Consider the following 10,251-nt stretch of genomic DNA (forward strand, 5'->3'; position numbering starts at 1 on the left):
GGAAGTTTGAGGCCATCTGATTGGTCCTAAATGACATGAAAATGGAGAGAAATGGGAACAACAGGGGAGGAAATGCCAGCGATCAACAATAGGTACACATTTTAGTTGCGTGTGTATGTATATATAGTCTCAATAAGCAATGCAGTAAACTTTGTAATGTGGGTGACCTAAGCTGTTTGGACCGATGTATGCATTCCACAATCATGCTGTGAACATTTGCTCTGCCCTGGTGTATATGAACAGATGCTGTTTGAAGTATAGCATTGTGTATGTTTGCATTGTGAATTGTTTTAGTCCAAAATTAAAGTCTATCTCCCTGTCATCACTGCAAGCAGCTTTAATTAGTAACCAAGTTATAAAAAGGACTTCAATAATAACACCCCAGAGCCAAATTAATGTATTTTCAGCAACTTTTAAAATATTTTCCAGTTTCCCTTTCTTTCAGCTTGAAAGCAACTTGTGCAATATTAATGTTTGTGGTTCAATGCTGGCAAAATCCAGGATGAAACTGTCACCAGGGTACTGCAAAATTGCAACAGTAAAAATGAAGCTCAGACAAGAGAAAATCTGCAGATGCTGGAAATTCAAGCAACAAACACAAAATGCTGGAGGAACTCAGCAGGCCAGGCAGCATCCATGGAAAAGAGTGTTGTCAACATTTCGGGCCGAAGCCCTTCGGCAGGACTGACTGACTTTAAATGCAAGACCACAGAAAAAGCTTTATCACCGTAATAACTTAATCTAAGTTACTTGTAAAGTGAACTTAGATTGCTTAATATGTACAATCTCAATCATTTACACCAATAAACACACTGGTTTCATCTCCCTCTATCTTCACCTCCCCTGTTAATTTTCCATTATGATTGATTCCACGAATGCCTATTGATCACACTTAAGTTTCTGTTTTTTTAACGTGTGAAACTTAACTTTGGCCCACCACCAGGAGATGTACCAGGGCTAAAGAAGTGAAACATCAATGAGCGGTGGTCCCTGACTGATGACCCTGCAGCTGACCTAAGCACACTGCTGGAGGTATGGCAAACAGCAATGCGAGCAGGAGACAACATCTTCCTGTAAATTGCATTGAATGACACTGGACATTTTAACTACAGAGGACCCAAGCATGACCCTGTTCAAACATAGGTGACTGTGGTGTTTCATCATGGAAAATGTTCAGAGCTCTCAAGATATAATCACATGACAATGCTGTAAATAGGGATAAATAACCAGCGTTATGAGCTATTGGGAAAAGAACCTATCGAAGTAGAGGTGGATAAAATGTGATTAAACTGAAACCTTCTTTTAAAATGGTGAAGGATTCTAATAAATACAAACTACTTCCTTTGATTAGGTCTGTAATGTTAAAAGGAATTAATGCCAAGATAAGGTTGCGAGAGATGGAGAAATTTTTCTTCAAGAAGAGGATTGTCAAATGATGAAATACTGGAAGATATAGCTGAGATCAAGAGAAGTACAACTCTCAGATAAAGGAAGATACAAGGCCATAGGAATATGTGGGCAGTAGAATTATGTTTTGTTTTCTTCAAGAGCTGGCATAGGCAGAATGGCATCCTGATGTTTGGTTATTTGGTTCCAATTTATTCCTACATCCACTGCCAGCTAGGGTTCCTTAAGATTGTTATAGCTAGGTGAGGTAATGGGGATAGAGCGCCCACTACCTATTAAATGCTCCCAATGGTGTGCGCCTCAAATAGCCTCTGACAATCAAGTCCAGCTCCTTCATGTATGGTTTAGCAGCTAAGCCCGGTGGAATCCTTTCTCCTGACAGGAGGAGGGGCAAAGGCAAATTACTGGCTACTTAAAAGCTGTCGGGCAGATGGGGCTCATCAGCAGTGGTTGGCAGCTCATCTGCAGAAGGAAATCTCTGATCTCAAACCTCCGCTGCCTTGTGGCTAAACCCACTCAAGGGAAATTCTGAAAACTCCGGACCTGAAGTCCCCAGGGCAGTCCTACATTGCGTTCAATATTGACTGGCAACTCCCACAACAATGTTGGTTCCAAATTGTATCAGTCTCTGCTGTTCTTTTGCGTGGAGAGGAGCAGCTTGCTACATAGGCAACAGGTTGCTCTCCATATTGTATTGCCCTGGCCTACTAACATATCTAGATAGCTCAGACGAAGCATCCATGGATGACCCTGACCAACAAAGGCCTTTGACTGCTAGCTGTCAGAAATGAATAGAGATTGGAATCCATGATTGATATTCCAGCACCCTGACACTGGAACACCTTGCTTATTGTAACAAACTATTGCTCTCTAGTACTAAGTCCTGCTGAAGTTGCCTCACACCTGCTAACATCAGGTTTTGCATAGTTCCTTTGCTCATTAAATTAATTATCCGAGCCACTGGTAAACACAAGTTCAGCCTAGGAGCACAGTCATTATACCTTCTGTAGAGCTAGAGAAGGTTAAGAGTGGTAGGTAACATTCTGCATTTCTGCCTTCTTCTGGCAGGATCAGCTGCTCCAAAAAGGAATAAAAAATGTGGTCTTTTCCTTACTGGTAGCAGTACTATGGAGGTATCATTATGCTTCTTATGTAGTTGTCCACTGAAAACTACTCCAATATTTAATGAAATCCTGGTTGAAATGTGAACTAACTCCAAATAGTTGTTTTGTCCTATTTCTCTTAATACCTTTGTTAAAAAAATACCAACAGAGTTAAAATTATCATCGGCTACAGTGGTTTGAAAGGTATTCAGATCCCACGATTATTTTCACATTTTACTGTCTCTTTTTCTAAATTTAAAGTATATAGAAGAAGGATTTTTGAGCTATTCTACAAAACATTGTGCTCCATGTCAAATCAAAAAAAAAATTCAAAACCTGTAAACAATTCACTAAAACCAGAATTGTGAGGCTGAAAAAAGGTATGTATCCCCTTTGTAATTACTATGCTAACTTTCCTCAGGTGCAATAATGTACATTACCTTACCTACACACCCAATTTGTTGATATAGAAAATTGGATGACCACCTGAATAAGTATCCCCTTCCTCTGTAAGGTCCAACAGTATAGTAGATTTTCAACAGATCAAACCAAAAAGAAGAGAAAATAGCATTCAAGCCAAGTCAAATGATAAAAGAGAAGCACAAATCTACTGAAGGGTACAAGACAATCTCAAAGGCACTGAACATACCCTGGGGCTCAATGCAGTTCATTGTGAAAAAGCGGAAAAAATATGAAACAATACATTAGGCCAGGCCACCCCTCTAAACTTAGTTACCATAGAATAATGACACTTGTAAGAGACACTGCTGTGCCATCAACAGTCACTCTGACTGAGCTGCAGAAGTCAGTGGCTGCATCTGGAGATTAATTTCATGGCTCCATAATCCTAATGCCTTGCACAAAAAGGGTATTAATGGAAATGCGGCAAGGAAGAAGCCCCGGCTGAGAAAAAAAAGCATATCCTTGCCTGTAAAGACTTTGTAAAGCATCACTTAGAAGATAGTGTAAAGATGTGGAAGAAGGTCTTGTGATTGGATGAGACTAAAGTGGAACTTCTTGGCCTCAGCACTAAGCAGTACATGTGGCATAAATCGAACACCAAGTAACACCATTCCTACCGTGGAGTATGGTGGAGGTAGCATCACGCTATGGGGATGCATTTCAGCAGTGGGGACTGGAAATCTGCTCAGAATTGATGGGAATATGAACGTTGCTAAATATAGAGATCTTGGATAAAATCCTGCTAGCCTCTGCTGGAAAGCTTAGACTGGAGACGAAGTTCAAATTTCAGCAGGACAATGACCCAAAGCACCCTGCCAGAGCAACCATGGAGAGGCTTCAGATGAAGAAAATTTTTGTCTTTGAGTGCCCAGTCAGAGTCCTGACCGTAACCCGATTGAACAACTCTGGCAAGACCTCAAGATTGCTCTCCACCACCATTCCCCAACTAACCTGGCACAGCATGAAAGGAGGAATGGGCAAATCCTGCTCCATCAGGTTGTGTAAAACTAATAGAGACATCTAAAAAGATTACTGGCTGTAATAGTTGCATGAGGTGATTCAACTAAGCAAGAGGGGATGAATATTTTTGAACTGCTGACATTTCAGTTTTTGAATTTTTAATTTTTCATGCTTTACAATTTTCCCTGTTGTTTTGGCATCTATGGTGAAAAAAGGAGCATGTGATTTACAAATAAAAATTCTCAGTTAAGCTTTTAAAAATCCCTGGTTGTAATACTCATTTATGTGAACAAAGGGTTGGAGCTGAACACTTTTTCAAGGCACTTTACCATTTGCTAAAAATAACTCCAAATTTCTGTCAATGTTTGCTTCAAAACTTGTTTTCCCAGTACACTCCCAAAAGATGTATCTAATTATTTTAAGGTTTATGAACCAGCAAATAGAGTTTCTTTCCCTGTACTATATCAGTGATATAGTGGCAGCTTCATCAAAACACTCCCTAGTTTGCTGATCTTCCAGAAATTCACATCAATGTTTTGCAGCTCTTCCTCCTAATTTAACCTTTAGAGACTATGCATCATTCTGGTACAATGTTCCTCATTCTCTCCAGGCCCAAGGTGTGGTGTTTAAATCGTTCACAGTACTTTGTAGTCTAACTGGGAGTTTACACAGCTGTAAGTAGGCTTCTATCCTCATGGGTTCTGTCCCTCTGAATGAAAACTCCAATATCCCACTGATACTTTCATTCTGCTGTGTATATGACAATGACATTAAACTCCAATACAAGGACCCATTGCCTAGATCTCCAATGGCTCTACCTTTTCACCATTTATAAAATAATCTATTCTATTTAAAACAAAAAAAAATTGGGTTCATGTTTGCCTACAATGAACTCTTGTTTATTTTTCTCTATTTATTGAGCATGCTATTTGTAATATAGAGCAACCATCTGTATGTCTTAATTGCTGCTTATCCTTGTGCCATTGGTGACACTTCTTTCAACGTTGTCTATCCTTGTGCCTTTGTTGACCTGTAAACATAATTCATTATTCCATCATCACAATTATTTAATTGTTATCACAATCTTCCATGTTCCAGGTTTCTCATTCCCATGGCACACAGACAAATTGCTAAGTTGAAAAATACCCTTCAATTCTATGAAATTTAATCTTTTTATCACAACTTCTTATGAGAGTAATTATCAGATCCTTTATGGATGACCATATATTCCTCTGTGCACCACATTAATCAATCCTTTGCTAATCAATGCTCCCTTGCTCCTCTAAGCTGAAAATCTTCCAGATGTTCAACCACTTTGTCCTTAATTACAGAGGCTGGTGTCTCATATCACAACACTGACACTGAAACAGGAACTGCTATCATCAGGCAGCACTTACCAAGTTAATGGTGTGTTTATCAAGCATGAAAAATTAAAGATACAGCCTGCTCCTTTTATGACACCTTTTACACTGAAAATTAATCACAACTCTGTGTTTTAAGCAGTTTTTAATTTATCTCATTGATAAATGATGGTATATCTTTTAATTTTGATAGCCTGTGTCATTTCATTAGAAACTAAGAATTTGTGTGAAAAACATAATCACTTTGTTTCTAATGGACTTTTTGAACCTTTGTGCTATTTGTTCAATTGAAAGGATATAAATCACAAGACAATTCTACAATAATTTCCATAGATTGCTCCTTAGAGGCCTGATTTAAATAGACTAATTCTTAGGATAATAGATAGTGTGTTGTGTAGGGCATGCAAATACCAGAATTTTAATATATATATATAGAAGACAAATGATAGAAGATTGATTCTTCTACTTCTTAAAAGGATAACTTGCATCATCTCCAGCCTCTGGGATCCAGAGTGGCAGATGAGATTGTTATGGAATCCATTGGCTCTTCCACAGATAGCTGGAGGAGATGGGTGGCTAGGGAGTTTAACAGGTAGTGCATTTCTTTGTAACCCCAGCAAAAAAGTGGTAAATCTGTATCTGTGGAGGCCAGATCATTAGGTATATATAAGGCAGAGGTTGATAGTCAGGGCATGAAAGAATATGGGAAGAAGGCAGGAGATTGGGGCTGAGAGAGAAATGGATCAGCCATGATAAAATGGTGGAGCAGACTCGAAGGGCCAAATGGTCTAATTCTGCTCCTATATCTTATGGTGTTATGGTCTAAAAAGGCACAAGTTTTCCTGTTTTTTCATAATTATATTTCCACCATTTTAAAAGATGATAGGCAAAGGATTCCCATATGTCATTGTGGAGGTTACATTTTTTTCAGAGGTCTAGGCAACTTTCTTGAAGCTCTGCAATTCTTGGAAACCTCTGGCTTCATCATAGTTTAAAGGAGAAGGCCTGTTCAAAAATCTGTTGAAAGGCATGTGAATAACAAAATATTAATGTGTTATCTTAGAGCAATAATTGAAAACATCTTGTATTATTGAAAATGCCTTGTCATAGGCATTTGACAAGGTTCCACAAGGTAGGCTTATTCAGAAAGTCAGAAGGCATGGGATCCAGGGAAGTATGGCCAGGTGGATTCAGAATTGGCTTGCCTGCAGAAAGCAGAGGGTCGTGGTGGAGGGAGTACATTTGGATTGGAGGGTTGTGACTTGTGGTGTCCCACAAGGATCTGTTCTGGGACCTCTACTTTTCATGATTTTTATTAATGACCTGGATGTTGGGGTAGAAGGGTGGGTTGGCAAGTTTGCAGACAACACAAAGGTTGGTGGTGTTGTGGATAGTGTTGAGGATTGTTGAAGATTGCAGGGAGACATTGGTAGGATGCAGAAGTGGGCTGAGAAGTGGCAGATGGAGTTCAACCCGGAGAAGTGTGAGGTGGTACACTTTGGAAGGACAAACTCCATGGTAGAGTACACAGTAAATAGCAGGATACTTGGGAGTGTGGAGGAGCAGAGGGGTCTGGAGGTACATGTCCACAGATCCCTGAAAGCTGCCTCACAGGTAGATAGGGCAGTTAAGAAAGCTTATGGAGTGTTAACTTCCATAAGTCAAGGGATAGAGTTTAAGAGTTGTGGGGTAATGATGCAGCTCTATAAATCTCTGGTTAGGCCACACTTGGAGTACTGTGTCCATTTCTGGTTGCCTCACTATAGGAAGGATGTGGAATCTTTGGAAAGGGTACAGAGGAGATTTACCAGGGTGTTGCCTGGTTTAGAGAGTATGGATTATGATCAGAGATTAAGGGAGCTAGGGCTTTACTCTCTGGAGAGAAGGAGGATGAGAGGAGACATGATAGAGGTATACAAGATAGATAGATAGATAGATAGATAGATAGATAGATAGATACTTTATTCATCCCCATGGGGAAATTCAACTTTTTTCCAATGTCCCATACACTTGTTGTAGCAAAACTAATTACATACAATACTTAACTCAGTAAAAAATATGATATGCATCTAAATCACTATCTCAAAAAGCATTAATAATAGCTTTTAAAAAGTTCTTAAGTCCTGGCGGTAGAATTGTAAAGCCTAATGGCATTGGGGAGTATTGACCTCTTCATCCTGTCTGAGGAGCATTGCATCGATAGTAACCTGTCGCTGAAACTGCTTCTCTGTCTCTGGATGGTGCTATGTAGAGGATGTTCAGAGTTTTCCATAATTGACCGTAGCCTACTCAGCGCCCTTCGCTCAGCTACCGATGTTAAACTCTCCAGTAGTTTGCCCACGACAGAGCCCGCCTTCCTTACCAGCTTATTAAGACATGAGGCGTCCCTCTTCTTAATGCTTCCTCCCCAACACGCCACCACAAAGAAGAGGGTGCTCTCCACAACTGACCTATAGAACATCTTCAGCATCTCACTACAGACATTGAATGACGCCAACCTTCTTAGGAAGTACAGTTGACTCTGTGCCTTCCTGCACAAGGCATCTGTGTTGGCAGATATTAAGAGGAATAGACAGAGTGGACAGCCAGTGCCTCTTCCCCAGGGCACTACTACTCAGTACAAGAGGACATGGCTTTAAGGTAAGGGGAGGGAAGTTCAAAGGGGATATTAGAGGAAGGTTTTTTACTCTGAGAGTAGTTGGTGCATGGAATGCACTGCCTGAGCCAGTGGTGGAAGCAGATACACTAGTGAAATTTAAGAGACTACTAGACAGGTATATGGAGGAATTTAAGGTGGAGGGTTAAATGGGAGGCAGGTTTTAAGGGTTGGCACAACATTGTGGGCCAAATGGCCTGTACAGTGCTGTATTGTCCTTTGTTTTGTTCTTTGTTTTCCTTACAATAAATTAGGAGCATTCAAGAAGAATCTAGGCCATTTAATTTTCAATTTAATCTTCACGGTTTCTGGAAGGATTGCTAGGACCCTGAAGAAATATTGGATTAATACCATCACAAACCTGTAAGGAAGCTCAACTTCCAGTTTATTGCAGGTCAAAGATGATCTGTGACTCAGGATGGCTGCTATTGTGAATGCAAAGCAGTGTATATCAGCCAGGCGGGCTGCATGGTGGAAGACCTGCATCAACAAGCACAGGAGGTGTATCCGTTTGGGTTACCTGGAGAAATCGGTGGTAGCAGAACATTGCATACGCAATGACCATAGGGTTGACTTCAACGGTGCAAAACTACTGTGTTGCATCAATGGTTTCTGGGACCACCTGGTGAAGGAAGCAGTTTAAATAAGACTAGAGAATAAGAATTTTAACAAAGAAGAAGGTCTCACTCTAAGTAAGAACTAGAATATGATTTTAAACAAGGTGGGACAGTGGAAACCTGATTGGTTTAGAACTAACTAATCAAGAGGGATGAACAACGGGAGATAAGTGTACATACCACTAGACTAGACATTCTAACCATCATCCCTGATGAAGATGGTGGATTTTGTTATCAAAATGTTGGATAAAATCTACACCTGTACCCAGCTGGAAGCCCGAGAAAAGTTTATGCATCAAATATGCCGGATAAACACACTAGATTTTAAAAATTTTTAAATTTGTTTTCTGATGCCAGTTAACTAACTTTGTCTCGTGGCACAGGGAAGTAAACATTTCTACAAGAGATAAATTGTGAATTACTGTTCAATCTCAGACAGAACAACCCCCAACCAGATACAGTGGAGACAGGATCTGAAATGGATGGATACTGCATACTAAATAGCAATTTAGAATACAGGATTAACATTTTGAAGTCTCACTTTTTGAAGTATTTATCATTTCTATTTCTCTTCTTATTCTGAAACATTTTGCAGTATCTCATAAGATATAACATGATTTCCACCACATTCTTTTACCTCTCACATACTGTATATTGATAAATGGGATCTGTCCACATTTTAAAAGCAAATATCAAAGAAATTCAGTTGTTTCTCGCAATACTGTTAGATGCACTTCTCATGTCACCCTTCTTGTCACAGATAGGTCCAAACCATAATAAAAGGCCCCGCATTGTGAACTCCTGAAATCAGATCTACATTCCTCTTCATTCTTTTTGCTCCCTCTCACCAGCTCTCAACTATATCCCTGTGTCAAGCTCTTCATGCACATGATGTTAAAATAAATATTGCTATCATCACCTTAAAGCACATCCTGCAAATGCTATCAAAGATCAGAATCTATAAACTCACAACCCAAAAATTCCACCTTTTATCTGGTATCAATGACTGAGCCCTCAAGACATCTACATTGGGAAAAATAATTAGACTTCACAAACATTAGAAACTTTGCAGATGCTGGAGATCCAAGGCTGGAGGAACTCAGCAGGATCTGAAATAGAAACTCAGCCTGAAACGCCAACTGTTTACTCTTTTCCATAGATGCTGCCTGGCCTGCTGAGTCCCGCCAGCATTTTGTACGTATCAGACTTCATCAGTTAGTTTCCTTATTACTTCTGTATCAGGAAGTTTGCATTTTACTTTAAACTACTTAGAATATGGCTGTTAGAGAAGGTGTTGAAATAATTTGTATTGTCACTTCATTACAGTCAGAACTTGAGCATAATTAAACATATGCAATTTTACTTGTGTACATTTAAATGTTGATTTTTTTCGCTTTAATTTGTGATCTAGTGAAATGGATGGATAATATCATTTTGAAACAGATTTCTTTTGAAAATGAGAATCCATTCATGTGAGTATAAAATCTGTACCAATATTGATCCTTTAATAATCTCAAGCTGCTTTTGAACCATAGCATATCAGTCCATACTGTGGCATCTTCTTATTTCTATGTATTTCATTTGTAAGTGGCCAAGTAGGTTTGATTTGTGTGCACTGATTAAACAGCATGCTGTTCCCTGCATTCAAGTGATGAGGGCATGTTGAAAATCATCGATAGAAAGTT

Source organism: Hemitrygon akajei, chromosome 13, assembly GCF_048418815.1.
Source record: "Hemitrygon akajei chromosome 13, sHemAka1.3, whole genome shotgun sequence".
In the NCBI taxonomy this organism is placed as follows: domain Eukaryota; kingdom Metazoa; phylum Chordata; class Chondrichthyes; order Myliobatiformes; family Dasyatidae; genus Hemitrygon; species Hemitrygon akajei.